This window comes from Fukomys damarensis, unplaced genomic scaffold (genome assembly GCF_012274545.1).
Source record: "Fukomys damarensis isolate Sample0158 unplaced genomic scaffold, DMR_v1.0_HiC HiC_scaffold_32, whole genome shotgun sequence".
Classification (NCBI taxonomy): domain Eukaryota; kingdom Metazoa; phylum Chordata; class Mammalia; order Rodentia; family Bathyergidae; genus Fukomys; species Fukomys damarensis.
In genome coordinates this window covers 25,682,924-25,697,073 of record NW_022900944.1, presented here as the reverse complement: position 1 = coordinate 25,697,073, position 14,150 = coordinate 25,682,924, and positions in this window count along the sequence as shown.

Below are 14,150 nucleotides of genomic sequence, written 5' to 3'. Positions count from 1 at the left end.
CAATGCATCATTACTTTTTAAGTAATTTGAATATATACTACAGTAAAATAGAGATGATAAAAGAAAATGAGTTATAGGAAATAATAGTTTCAAAACATAATTAGAAAAAGTAATGAACAAAACCCCTCAGATGAGTGCTCTAGGGAAGAAATAAAGACTGAACAAGCTATAATAAAACAAAAAGTTGTAAAGTTTGAAGAACAAACTATATCATATAATATTTTGAATGGGATTCCATAGTTATTGGGGAGTTTTGTTTGTTTTTGATGTGGAATCTCACTGTGTTGCCCAACCAGGGCTGCAACTTTAATTGTACTACCTCAGCCTCCCAAGTAGTTGGGATTACAGGTGCATGTCACTAAATCCAGCTTGGATTCTATAGATTTGATAGCATTATCTACCAATTTTCATTTTATGGGTTCAAACTATATATGAACTCTTCAAGACTTTATTTTATCACAGAAGAGTGTATAGATATGATGTGATACCTCACATAAAAAGATAAATAAGACTATGAAAGCAATTGTACAAATATAGGAGCTAGAATATGAAATATATTGAGGAAAAGAAAGGGAGAGAGTAGGAAAGTCCTAACATCTTTAATTTATAAACATACTACCTGAGGAAAACAAATGGGCTGTGCGGGATTTAAAAGATACAAGGTTAAGCAACACAGAAACAAAAAAATTATGATGAATTATTTGGGAAGAAAGAAATAAGTGGAGGCTATATTGTTAATTCAGTTCTTACTTTGGGGCAGAAATAATCAAGGCAGAGAAAATTAATTGTAAAACATATTGAAGAGCAAGATATTTGGCTTAAGCATATCGAGGTCATCATCAATACCTTTTCTGTATCTCTTGGACTTTACTGTGTCTGTGTGCTCCAAGTAATTGACATGCACCTCAGGACTTTTCCCAGGCATCCTTGGTCAGAAGTGTTGTATCAACAGCCACCAGGAACCACCAGGAGCAGACTTCAACCAGTGGAAGATGTGCAAATATTTCTGCCCCTCCCACCAGTATGAATGTAAGATACCCATTTTACAGTTTTTCCTGAGGTAGTGATGGTGAGCCTTTTAGAGATAAGTGCCAGAACTGCAACCCAAAATCCAATTAATTATCACAAAGTGCTAACACTGTAGCTAGTTTAGAAAAAACAGCTCCTACATTAACATCTTTTGTCTTTAAAGAAAAACAACATACGTGCCATAGGTTCTACAATACAGTCCTAAGGAATTCACGTCTAATAACTGCATTATTGCAGTGACTAACTTAACAAATAACAGCTCTAAGCATCTTTATTTTCCCTGTGTCTCATCCTCACTTCTTCAGAAATTTCAAATAAATTGCTAATTGCATCTCACTTTTTTTTTTTTAAACTGGGGATTGAACTCGGGTCCTTGTGCTTAATAGGCAGGCAGCAGAACCACTGAGCTAAATCCCTGGCCCTGCATCTCACTTCTTGTCTTGGGATCTTTCTGCGGAGGAAGCCAGATATGAATTCAATCAACAGATCATGCAATTGTTTATCCACTGAAGATGAGAAACAAAGTAGTATACTTTGCTTTTCACTGTAATCCCCTAAGTATTATTTGATTATCAATAAATATCCCTCTTTTAAAGGTAGCGACATACCTATTAACAAAAGATACAGATAGGTGACAGGTTTGATAAGTAGATGGGTTTGATAAGTTGATAGTAGACCTGTTGTCACAGTTATTAGTTAAGCCAACCAATCTATGTACAGCACTAAGGGAGTCAAGCCCACATTTGACCAATAAAAAAGTTCCTCCAAACACCATTTCCAGAAAGGCTAAGAAAAAATTCATTCACAATTTTTTTATTTATCTACATGTATGGTGACAATGACAGTGTGAAAAATATCAGGTAGTAATGATATTAGAGAAATTTCTGAGCACAAAAACCAGTTAACCTTTTTTAGATCTTGCCCTTAAACTCTTTTCTTATTAAACATCAGCTATGTTCTCAGGAAAACCCCTGCCAAAATCCAGCAGATTTCCACTCTCTCTCACAAAGTGCCAAGAAAATAAACACCATAGAATCTCCCGACATCATTATTATAAATCATCTGAAATTTCTTGCTCACTAAGGCATACACTGCTTGCTGACTGAGTCATGTTCACCTAATTCCCCTGATTTAGTATATTTCACTTCTGCTAATATAACACAAACTATTTTCAAACACACAGAACTGCATGATTATATATTTTCCTCAGAAAATCCTTTAACCAAGCATGTTTTATATACTTCTCACTTAACCTAATAAATTTCTGTACTTTAAAACAATAGATTTCCCACCTAATCAATATAAAAATTCATTCCTCTGGTATCTTAGGCTGTAATTGATTCCCTAAGGAGGTGAGCCAATCTTCCAAGGTTCCCTTCTGGCTATCACACTGCAGGTATGCAACAATATATTTCTATGGAGGTATAATAACCCAGTTTGCGAACCATAGGCCATACTGTCCTTATGCAAAAATAATAGCCTTTATTTTTTGTGCAGTCCTTGTGAAGTTATAAAACTTTTTGCCTGGCTGTATTCCAAACTATCACAAATACATGGCAGCTGTCCAAAAGCTGATAAAGACAAGTTTTATTTTGGTGTTCACTGAATGAATGCTTTGATACCAATGTCTTCATGTGGTACAAAGAGTATATTTTCGCTGTTGTCTCAGCAAACAATGCTTTTAACTTTTTATTGACTCACTATTTGAGTCACACAGTCATGAGCTGTCCACATTAGTAGCCTAATTTGTTTTAAAAATTACATTCTAGGTCCACGGATTTAGCTCAGTAGTTGCCATGCCTGCCTCTCAAGTGCAAGGGCCTGAGTTTGATCCCAGGTACAACAAAAAAAACAAAAAAAAATTCTTAATATATGCATGGGCTCAGTTGATGATAAATCTTAGAACAGTATTTTTTTTCTTTTTTTCCTTAGGGGAAAAAAGGAAGAGCTGTGAGAGTAAGAAATTTAGAAATGTAACAATGACAGAGGGAGATTCCTTTTAACAAGTCCTGAAACTTTATTAAAGTATTGCTGAAAAGAAGACATTAGAGTTGGTGATCAGAACAGATCCAGACCCATTTAGGATAGCATGTGGAAGCAAGAACACCAGCTGCCAATAATTAATAAGTAAATATGACCCTACAAAGGTAAAACAAGGGATATATGATGTGACAATAAGAAAGCTTCCCTGGGATCTGCGGTATGAACCAGGATTACCTCAGTGAAAAAAAGGATGCTGCTGATGGCAGAAGAAATGCTTTCAGTAAAAGAAACAAGGCAGAGGGCCCGAGGCAGAGACCAGATGCTTCTACCCAAGAGTTAACAGAACGGATCTCAAAGAGAACATCTAATAGTCAAATATTTTGTTTTGTGGCATAGCTCAATGTTGCTTTTTTTTTTCCTTATGAGCTATCAGTTAATATTTAGCTGCTGGTAGCACAAAGTCATGGATTATGTCTAGATGTCTCCCCAAAGCTTCAAGCACTCATATGTGGGGCTTTAGGAAGGTGATTGATTAGATCATGGGGTATGATATAGCTCAATGTGATTTGAAAAGAGATGCCTGGTTGGAGTAAGTGGGTCCCTGGGCCACGGCCTGGAAAGGTATATCTCCCTACCTCCTTCCTGATTCTCTCTCTCTCTCTCTCTCTCTCTCTCTCTCTCTCCCACCTTTCTGCCTACCCTGCCATGGACTGTTTCTACTCTGCAGTCACCCTCTGCCATGCCAACCTGCCTTGGAATCAGCCAACTATAGTCCGAAACCTCTACAAACTGTGAGCTGAGATAACCTCTCTTCCTTGAAATTGTGGGTGTCAAATATTGTGTCTCAGTGAGAACAAACCGATCCAAACAGAAAACTGTATATCTGGTTTCAATTGGAAATGAAATAAAAGACCAGTTCTGCAAACAAAGCTCTGTATGACACCTACTACCTGAAACAGAGCCAGCCTCCTCTGAAGGAGTTACTCCCTCTCCTCTTGTCACTCTTCAGATACTACATTGGCTAACATGTCACTAACTTTTTGTCTGGACAACTGAGTTGACCATTACTGCCTCCGTGTGGTAGTCAGCTTTCTGATAAAGTAGCAAATATGTGAGAAAATGACCTTAATAAGGGAAAAGTTTATTACAGATCGTGCTTTCAGAGTTTTCTTTGTGATCAGTTGGCTCTGTTGTTTTTTGATCCTTAGGTAAGACAGGGTCTCATGATGAGAATATGTGGCAGAAGAAGTCTTTTTAGTGTATGGTGGCTGTGAGGCAAGAGCAGAGAGAGCTGGGGTGGGGAAGTCCAAATAAGCCTTCCAGGGCATTAGTCCAGTAACCTAACTACCTCCATCTGGGCCCTATTTCTGAAGGTTTTGCCACCTTTCAACAGTGCCACAGAGTGGCTCTGGGAGACATTCAAGATCTGCACTGTAGTATTTAATCTGTGAGCACCCAAGCATATCCTAAGCAATTATTGCATGCACCACGGTATCCTGAATAGAGAACCAGAATTATAATAGGAGCTCAAAAATTCTACTGAATGGTGTATAAACAAAGCGTCTCAGGAGCAAGAAAGAAGGAGACATCACAAGAGATTGGGAATTAATCAGGTGTGGACCACCTTAGAGGGTTCTCACTTTAGCTCAGGAGCAAGGAAAAAGCATGAAAAGATGTTCAACAAGAAAGTGAAGATCACATTTGCAAAATAATAATTCCAACCAACTAGAGAGATGGAAAAGGAAAGTGTGATAAATAGTTTAAATATAGTTTATAATAGTGTATATATCCTTCTTTTCAGTTTTTAACATAAATTGTGATGTATACATTGCCTCTCATCTGTCTACAGATGCAGAAACCAAGACTTGATTACAGTGCTTTGTCCTAAGCACAGGGCTGATAGAACTCAAGAATTAAAGACAAGTCTTATCACCTAACTGCCTATAGCCACCCCATAATACCAGAAAGTAAGTAGAGAGATAAGATCTTTTCATAGCTGTTATATTTAAGACAAGACCTAGCCTTATGCAAATGCATCAGACTAATAAGATCTAACAAGATCACAATAAATATCTCTTTATGATTGAGCAGGAAAATAAAAAGACCTTGATATCTGCCTCCTTTTGGGGAATATGTCCTGAGCAACACTGAAATAGTCATCTTTAAGAAAAAATATGACATTCTCTGCTACTGATACCCTAAAATCCTGATTTGAAAATTAAATGTAAAGCCCTACCTACAGATCTTTGCATTTTTGTGTACCTAACTCTGCATGTTTTTGGTTTTGTTTTTTTTTTTTTTGGTACTGGGGATCAAACTCAGGTCCTTGCACTTGCAAAGCAGGCTGCAGAACCACTGAGCTAAATGCCCGGCCCCTGCATGTGTTTTAACATGGCTAAAATGAGAGTTATATCCTAAAAACACTGCATTCTAAAGAAAAATGTAAAAGAGAAAACACACAAAAAGTTAAGAAATGACCAATAAACATGCATCTAAATTAACCTTTGATTTTTCTCTCAGGTATAATACCACTTGAAAACAGCTTATACATTTTCAAATTGTTAATCATAGAGGTGTCCCATTGATCCAGGGGCCAGATAGGTTCTACTGATCTGTGGAAATCATGGAATTAGTTTACTTCATATTAAAATATTTGCAAACTTAACTTGATCTCAAAGTAAATCACAACAACAAATATATAGTGCCTTAATTACTAATTATTCAGGAAAAAGAAGACTACATGAAACACACATAAAAGCTATAAAATAGCCCCTAAGCAAAATTATTATACTTTCACTCACATTTTAATTTACCTACATTATTACTTCAGTTATATTTTTTAATAATTTGTAAAATATATAAATAAATACTGATGTAAATTACATACAAAATATAATTACTTCCATTTTATTTGTCTTTAGCCTTTTGCTCTACAAAGTACAAAGGATATTTTTTTAAAAATCAGAATTATAATACTCTTGGTAAATTATTTTCAAAAAACACCTATTGCTTCAAACAATTCTGCACAACCCACTATGGCCATTATAATCTAATTCTTGTCCATGTTTACAGCCTACTCCTTAATACTGTAACACTACACTTCCCTAAAAACTGTGTTCTAACCGTGTCAGATGTTTTCTGTTCCTCGCTTGAATTTAGCCTTTATGAGTCAGTAGGTGCTTGTATTTGCTATTTACTCTACCTGGAATGCTTCTGCAAAGGCCTTCACAAGCTCATCTGTTGTGATCTTCAATATCTTAGTTCAAATGGCACTCCTCAGTTTCAGGAAAGCGTCTAACTAAGTGAAAGTATAGGTCCCTGGGCTGCCGATCCTTGGAATGTTTGCTATGAAGGGCAGATCTTGCCTTTAGTTGCCCTGTCATGTGTCATAGGGAGTGTAGTTTGATGGTGAAGCTGTCCCATTCCCAGGTCAGCTTGCTGTTGGTTAGGTTTGCATTGGAGAGTACTAATAGGATTGGAAAGCAAGGAAAAAGAGACTGCACCGGAAGTGTTTCTTAGGGTGGACTTGTCTGTCTGTGGCTCCAATACCTTCAGACGGGACTGTAGCTTTCACCCAGAAATAGTACTCTGATTCCTATTTCTGTTAACAAATCCTCCTCTCTATAGCCTCCCACAATTTAACTTTTAAAGCTCTCAATTTTTTAATTTATCATTTGCTTTCCATTCTCTAATATTGAACGAGGTGCTTGTGTCCCAGAGAAAGATACATTGATTTTTCTATTGATAGCTATTCAAATATTTGAAGGCCACAGCTATGAAACCAGTTTTCTCTCCTTATAGTTGAACAAGTTAATTAAAAAAGAAAAAAACTAAAGAGTGCCACAAGTTAACCTGTAGATCTCTTCTGTTAGGAAGAATTCCGTGGTCAAAGCACTAGAAATTTGTTCAAATCAGTGACTAGGAACTAGAAAAATGACCCTACATCCATTATTGTCTTTAGGAAATTTTTTTTTCAGGAGTAAACAGTGCATATGAAAACTAAACTAAATTAAAATACAAAAAATCAAAAGCAATAGAATAAAACAATCAAAACATCTTATTCTTGTAATAACCTTTTGGGGATCTATCCAAATCTGGTACATTGCTCAGCCTCATATATAAAGGTTTGGATTTCAATGTCAAGTAATTTGTTTTGATTGTTTATTCAATGTTCTATTCCTAATTGTCCACTGACACATCCATAATGTAGTTAAAGCCTTTTGATTAATTTGTAAACATTTCCTTACCCTCTATATTCTTTGTATTTCTGTGATACTAGACACTAATTTATTGACAATCATGCCTGAATATAATAAAGGCATACTTTAGGAATATTTTTTCAGGAACAACCCATAGAAAAAAACTGTAAAGTATAACTTTGATACAGAGGGAATTTAATTATGACAAATACATAAAAGGGAAAACTCATTCACTTTTAAAATTAATTTGAAGGGCCGGTAACTTAGTTCAAGGGTTCCACCTCCTGCCTCACAAGCACAAGGCGCAAGGTCCCGAGTTCAATCCACAGTACCAAGAAAAGCAAAACAAAACCAACAACAAAAAATAAAATTAGTTTGGAGAGCTATAGTTGGGAGAAATAACCTAATGTAAAAGGTAAGCTCATCACCTCTCTCTCTCTCTCTCTCTCTTTCTCATTTCTGTATGTTTTTTTGTTTTCTTCCTAAAATCAATTTACTCGTGCTGTTTTGTGTTTGGTAATCTCTCATTGCACAGTCACTTCTGGGAAATTTTCATTATAGTTAACCGACTAAAACAGTGCCAATACTCTCATAGTTGGTATTTTAATATATTTCAAAGTACCTTCTCCTATTAAATGATGTCTTGAATTTCTCTTTCTTGTTTTATCAGAAGCTGAAAAGATCATTCCTGGTTGCCTGCTGCCTTTCTATCACTCATTGTCTGGTCAAACTTCCGGTCATCCTGCTACTCATTATAAGAGATCAAAATTTGATTTTAAAAAATGGGTTTGTAATACTTAAAACTGCCCTTTGACACTACCAAAATTATCTTTGCACCAAAGAAAAAGTACTAGCATACACATACATATATCCTTCACAAATATGTGAATCTATATTCAATAAAATGCCTTTTTTCAGCTTTAATTGAGTTTATTGGTACATTTTAGGGATACAGTACAGTTACATTCATTGTTGGGATCTTGTACCTCTACATGACAAGTCTTGATTCTCATTTTTTCCCCTTACCTCTGCCCTCCCTTCACCCCCTCCTCCCCTCCCCATCTACAAACAATTTATTTTCGTCTTTTCATTCTCTCACATTTTTTTCTTTTCCCTTTTTACTCTTTCCCTACCCATCCCACCTTCCCTACACCTTTAGCTCCTTTCTTCTCATTTCTAAATGACAGTAATCTTATTAGGATCCTATGTTTTATTGCAGATTATTCACACCAGGGAAACTATTCGGTATTTACACATGTGTGACTTATTTATTTCACTTAGGAGTATATCTTCAATATGCATCCATTTTCCTATGAATGAATCTATTTTCTCATTCTTTATGGTTCCCTACACCTTTAGCTCCTTTCTTCTCATTTCTAAATGACAGTAATCTTATTAGGATCCTATGTTTTATTGCAGATTATTCACACCAGGGAAACTATTCGGTATTTACACATGTGTGACTTATTTATTTCACTTAGGAGTATATCTTCAATATGCATCCATTTTCCTATGAATGAATCTATTTTCTCATTCTTTATGGCTGAGTAATATTCCATTTTATAGAAAAACCACATCTTCTTTATCCAATTTCCAACGGATGGGCAAAAAAAATGCCTTTTTAAATCATAAGGATAAATAATTTAAATATCACCAACTAAATAAGCTGGGTAAGAGAAATCTGGCCTAAGAATTTAATCCTTTAAGAACAACCACTAATTCCACCTTTTCTTCTCTTCTTCCCCTCTCACATTATAAACTCAAGATGAATTAGGTAAAGTCTGTTGAGATTATTCTATGGATATTTAAATAAACAGTGTGTTTCAGCTCTGCTTCTTCAATTTTTTGAAACCTATCACCATTTTATTTTCTAAAGAACATAAAATACAAAGAAGGGTATGTGTATCATACCATTATATATCTGTGTGTTAATGTATGAATACCTGTTTTCACAGATTACCACAGAACATTGGTATTTTTCCAGAAAAGTGAGTAGAATGAAGAGAATCACCATAGTTATGCTACCTATGTTCAGTATATCTTAAAACTTGAATACAAGGGCCGGGGATTTAGCTCAGAGGCTCGGTGGCCTGCCTTGCAAGCACAAGGACCCAAGTTCAATCCCTGGTACCAAAAAACAAACAAACAAAAAACAAAACAAAACAAAAAAAACTTGAATTCATTGCAGAAAATAGACATTATGAATCTTAATATCACTTAGCACAAATGTTCTGTGAGAGTGTAATTCTCATAATATATCCTAAAAGATAACTTCCCAGCCTTAAACACAGAGAAGCACCCAGCATTCATCCATTTGGGTTGATATTACAAGATATCCTATAGTGGGTAATTTACAAAGAGTATAAATTTATCACTCACAGTTCTGGTGGGTGGAAAAATCCAAGATCAAGGTGCAAGTAGATTCAATGCCTGGTGAAGGCCCACCCCGCCATCCTACAGATGATATATCCTATGTTTCTTCACTTGGCTGAAGGACCAAACAAGCTTTGCCTAGTTTTCTTCTTTTTTTATAAGAGCACTAAGTCTATGAGTCTATGCATGACTCAACTGTCACCCAGGGGCCCTACCCCTTAATACTATTGAATTGGTATTTGAATATTGGTTTCAATATTTGAATTTTTGGGTCTACAGATGTTCATATCAGAGCATGGTCCAACTGCACAGTGAAAGATGCATCATAAATGAAAAGATCAGGAGGACCAAGCTCTCCTCCTTGTGATCAATAGGTCATCATAAGAGTTTAGCAGCATCCTTGGTCTTCTTTTTCCCTCTACTGTATTGAATACTTTTTTTCTCTGTTAATTTTCCTTGAAAACTAAATGTGAGACATTAAATAAGTATGTCCAGGAAGTTTATTATTTCTGTTATGGCAAGAAGTCCTAGAAACTTCTCACTTAATGATAATCATTAACATAATAATATTATCACTATAATATTTAATAGTATCTTTAAATAATATATACTGTATACATTATTATATTATATTAGTTATTAGTGAAAATATTTTATAGACAATTTGGATTGATCTGTTTCACTTTGTAGTTTAACACAGTGATGTAAAATCAATAAAGCTCTTCTCATTCTATGCTGAAAAGTCTTAGAATCAAAGATTTCTGTGTTGAGACATGACAATGGATGTCACAATCCCCAACTTGAAACTATATTACAAAGCCACTGTGATTAAAAAGAATAACAGTACTGGCAAAGAAAAAGACCCAAGGATCAGTGGAACAGATGGGAAGATACTGAAGAAACACCAGATATACTCAGCTACCTCATCTTTGACAAAGGAGCCAAATGCCCTCAGTGGAGGAAAAATAGCCTCTTTAATAAATGGTGTTGGAAAAACTGGATTTCAACTTGCCCCAAGACTAAAACTAGACCCTAATCTTGCACTACACACTAAACTAAAATCCAAGTAGATTGAAGATCTAAATATTAAACCAGAAACATTAAACTTGGTGGATGATAAGTTAGTCAGAACTCTCAAAGATATTGGCATAGGAATAGACTTTATGAACAAATCCTACATAGCACAGGAACTAGCACAAAGAATCAACAACTGGGATCCCATCTTATTAAAAAAGCTTTTGCACTGCAAGAGAAACCACCAAAGGAACTAAGAGACAATCTGTAATGGGGGAAAAATTTTGCCAGCTGCTCCTCAGACAAAGGACTATTATAAAGAATATATAAGAAACTCAAAAAAAATCAAACTCTAAAATATAAAGACCCAATTCAAAAATGGGCACCTGAAATGAAGAGATATTTCTCAGACAAAGAAGTAAAAGCAGCAAATAATCATATGAAAAAATGTTCAACATCACTGGTCATTCGAGAGATGCAGATGAAAACAACACTGAGATTCCACCTCACCCCAGAAAGAATGGCTGCTATCCAGAAATCAACCAATAACAAATGCTGGTGGGGTTGTGGGGAGAAAAGAACCCTTCCCCATTGTTGGTGGGAGTGCAGACTGGTGCAACCACTATGGAAATCAATATGGAGATACCTCAAAGAGCTTGGACTGGAGATTCTATTTGACCCAGCTATCCCTCTGCTGGGTATTTTTCCAAAAGAATTAAAGAATCATATAGACACACCCATGTTTATAGTGGCACAGTTTGTAATAGTTAAAACTCAGAAACAGCAGAATGCCCATCAACTGGAGACTGGATAAGAAAGATTTGGTTTTTGTTTTTTTTTTAATAAAATGGAGTACTACTCAGCCATAAAGAATGAGAAACTAGAGTAACTCACAGGAAAATAGATGCATATTGAAGCCATATCTTAAGTGAAATAAATAGGACACACATGTAAATACTGAATAGTTTCTCTGGTGTGAAAAACTGAAAGTGTAAGTAAGATCCAAACTGTGTAACTGATAGTGTGAAATAGGAAAAAAGGGCTAATGGTGTAGAGAAAATAGGAAGGGTAGGGGAAAGGAAATAAAGGAAAACAAAAATTACAAGAAAAGGAAAGAATGGAAACAAAATTTTTGTGACTAGAGGAGGCTGGAGGGACTGAAGGGAGACAGTGGTATGGGAAAAAAATGAGAAACAAGATATGTCATGTAAAGGTACAAGATCCCAGTGATGAATGTAACTCTACTGTATACCTAGAATGTACCCATAAACTCAATGAAAAAAAAAAATGTTTGAGTTGTTGTTTCTCAATGTCCCCCTCCCATAACTCATGTGCGCATAGATGCAGACTGTTGGAGCTGGCTGGATCTATGGTGTGTGATACTAGGATTAAGGGTGTGTGATCCTAAATTAGTCCACTGTTTAGTTTAGCATAATTCTGGGTGTGGATAATGGGAAGGCCCACCCTGGGTGTGGGTGGCAATGCCCAAAAGGTTGTGGCCTGGATGAATGAAAGGTAAAGGGAGGATGCTTGCTGCTCCTGCCTGCTGCCTATTATGCTATGAATAGTTTCCTCTCTGCGATGCCTTCTTGCTATGTCACCCTGTCCCAAAGCTTTCCAACTATGGACTGAAACCTCTACACACTGTAAGACAAAATAAACCTTTCCTTCTTTCACTTTTGATGTTGAAAATTTTGTCTCAATGACAAGAAAAATAAGCAAGGTACTCTGATTCTTGAATTACTACTGAATTGTACATCATACTAATGTATTCACCAAAAAAGAGATAAAATTGAAAAAAAAAAATTCATATGGACTTTGCCATCCCATAGAAAATAGTTGGGTATAAAAATAAGCATCAACTTTTTTGGTCTTCAATAGGGAGCAACATCAAAACAAATTATTATTACTATATCTTCTTTACTTTCTTAATAATACATTATAGGAGACTTTTCCCAAACCAGAGCAGAATATAATAAAACAATCTCTCCTTTTCTAGCAAAGAAAAACAAAAAGTAGATGTTGAATAAAATTGTTAACATCAATTTTTTTCACCCAAAACTAATAACACTACAACAAGAAACGGTAATTTACAGGAGTATTTCATAAAGTTTTTCCTCCCAAGAATCTTACAAGATCTCTGTTACCTAACCGCTGATTTTTTTTAATTTAAAAGAAAATGTAGTGATTAGTTACATTGCCTTTGAGAACTACATAGATGTTTATGAAGAAAGAATTTCTATGTGTTTTATATAGAAATAATATATAGACAGAGCAATGGATAGAGTAGAAATCGTGATTCTGCAGGGTGTGTTTATGACATCAGCAACTTAATTTTGTGTTTTTGTGAGAAAAGCACATGCACCCCAATGACATTTAACTCTGATTTACAAGTAGTTTGTTTTTTTTTTCTGAAAGAACTTCACAAAATTCTCTAGGAACCTGCCTGCATTCATAAGCACAATACCTGTAGCATCATTTATTCACGTCATTCAGCTGCACTTCAGAAAGACACAGAGCAGCATACCTCAGAGTGGATTCCAACAGCAATTCTCACTTTAAATTCTCACTTACATTAAGTGACCTCATCTTATTTGCTTGCCTTCCTTTTGCTTCTCCACAATACGTACATGTTAAGTATTCTACTATGTATCTGTTTTCATTGTCAACTTGTCCCTTCATTATTTTGATTTTAAATCCCACTTCTGACATAGAATCTGCCTCATCTTAAAGCTAAAAACAGAGTTGTCTTTTCCAGATTGACCTATTTCACTTTAAAGAATATGTTAGTAGCTGTCTAAGTTATCCTTTTACTTGTAATGGCCTAAAATAACTTCCTAACATATTCTAACAATGTCTAATACTAATTACAGTATGAAGACTTTTGAGTATCTACTACCACTGTCTATAACTCTTGTAAAGGCAACTCAAATTGTTAAATATAACTAAGGTGAGCCATAATTTCCTTCCTAAGTTTCAGGAGGGAAAGAAAATTTTCAGGCATCACTAGAAGAAGCTTACTGTTACTTCTCAAATCCCAAAATATATTAAAATTAATTAAGTAGAATCTAGTGACAAGTGATGACCAATTAGCCAATTTCTTACATAAAATTTTATTTTACAAAGCTGTCCTGCCATACATGCTGTATCTCATATACTCTTCGTACAGTTTAACACAGATTATTCTATTGAGAAATGGGGATTTTATCCTCTCTCCTCTAACTTAGCATATTTTTGCAATGCCCTCAACTAGTTGAACATGGTGAAGAGATGCTGAATAACTTCTGAGTTCTTAAAAGGTAATATGACTTCTGCTAGTCTGCCTTAAGACATAGGCTTTGAACTGCCTTGAACTAATAGAAGAGAAGCCTGGATATCTTGGATTCCCCTTGCTTGTTAAGCGATGTGGAAAGACAAAGACAGATAGAAGTCCTGAGGGACCCATACTGTGAGGGTCTTCAGCTCTTGCAGTCACGTACTGCTAGGCACTAGAGGTCACTAGGCCGGCTTCAGACAATTTGAACCCCAACTTCCTCATCACCCCAGCTGAAT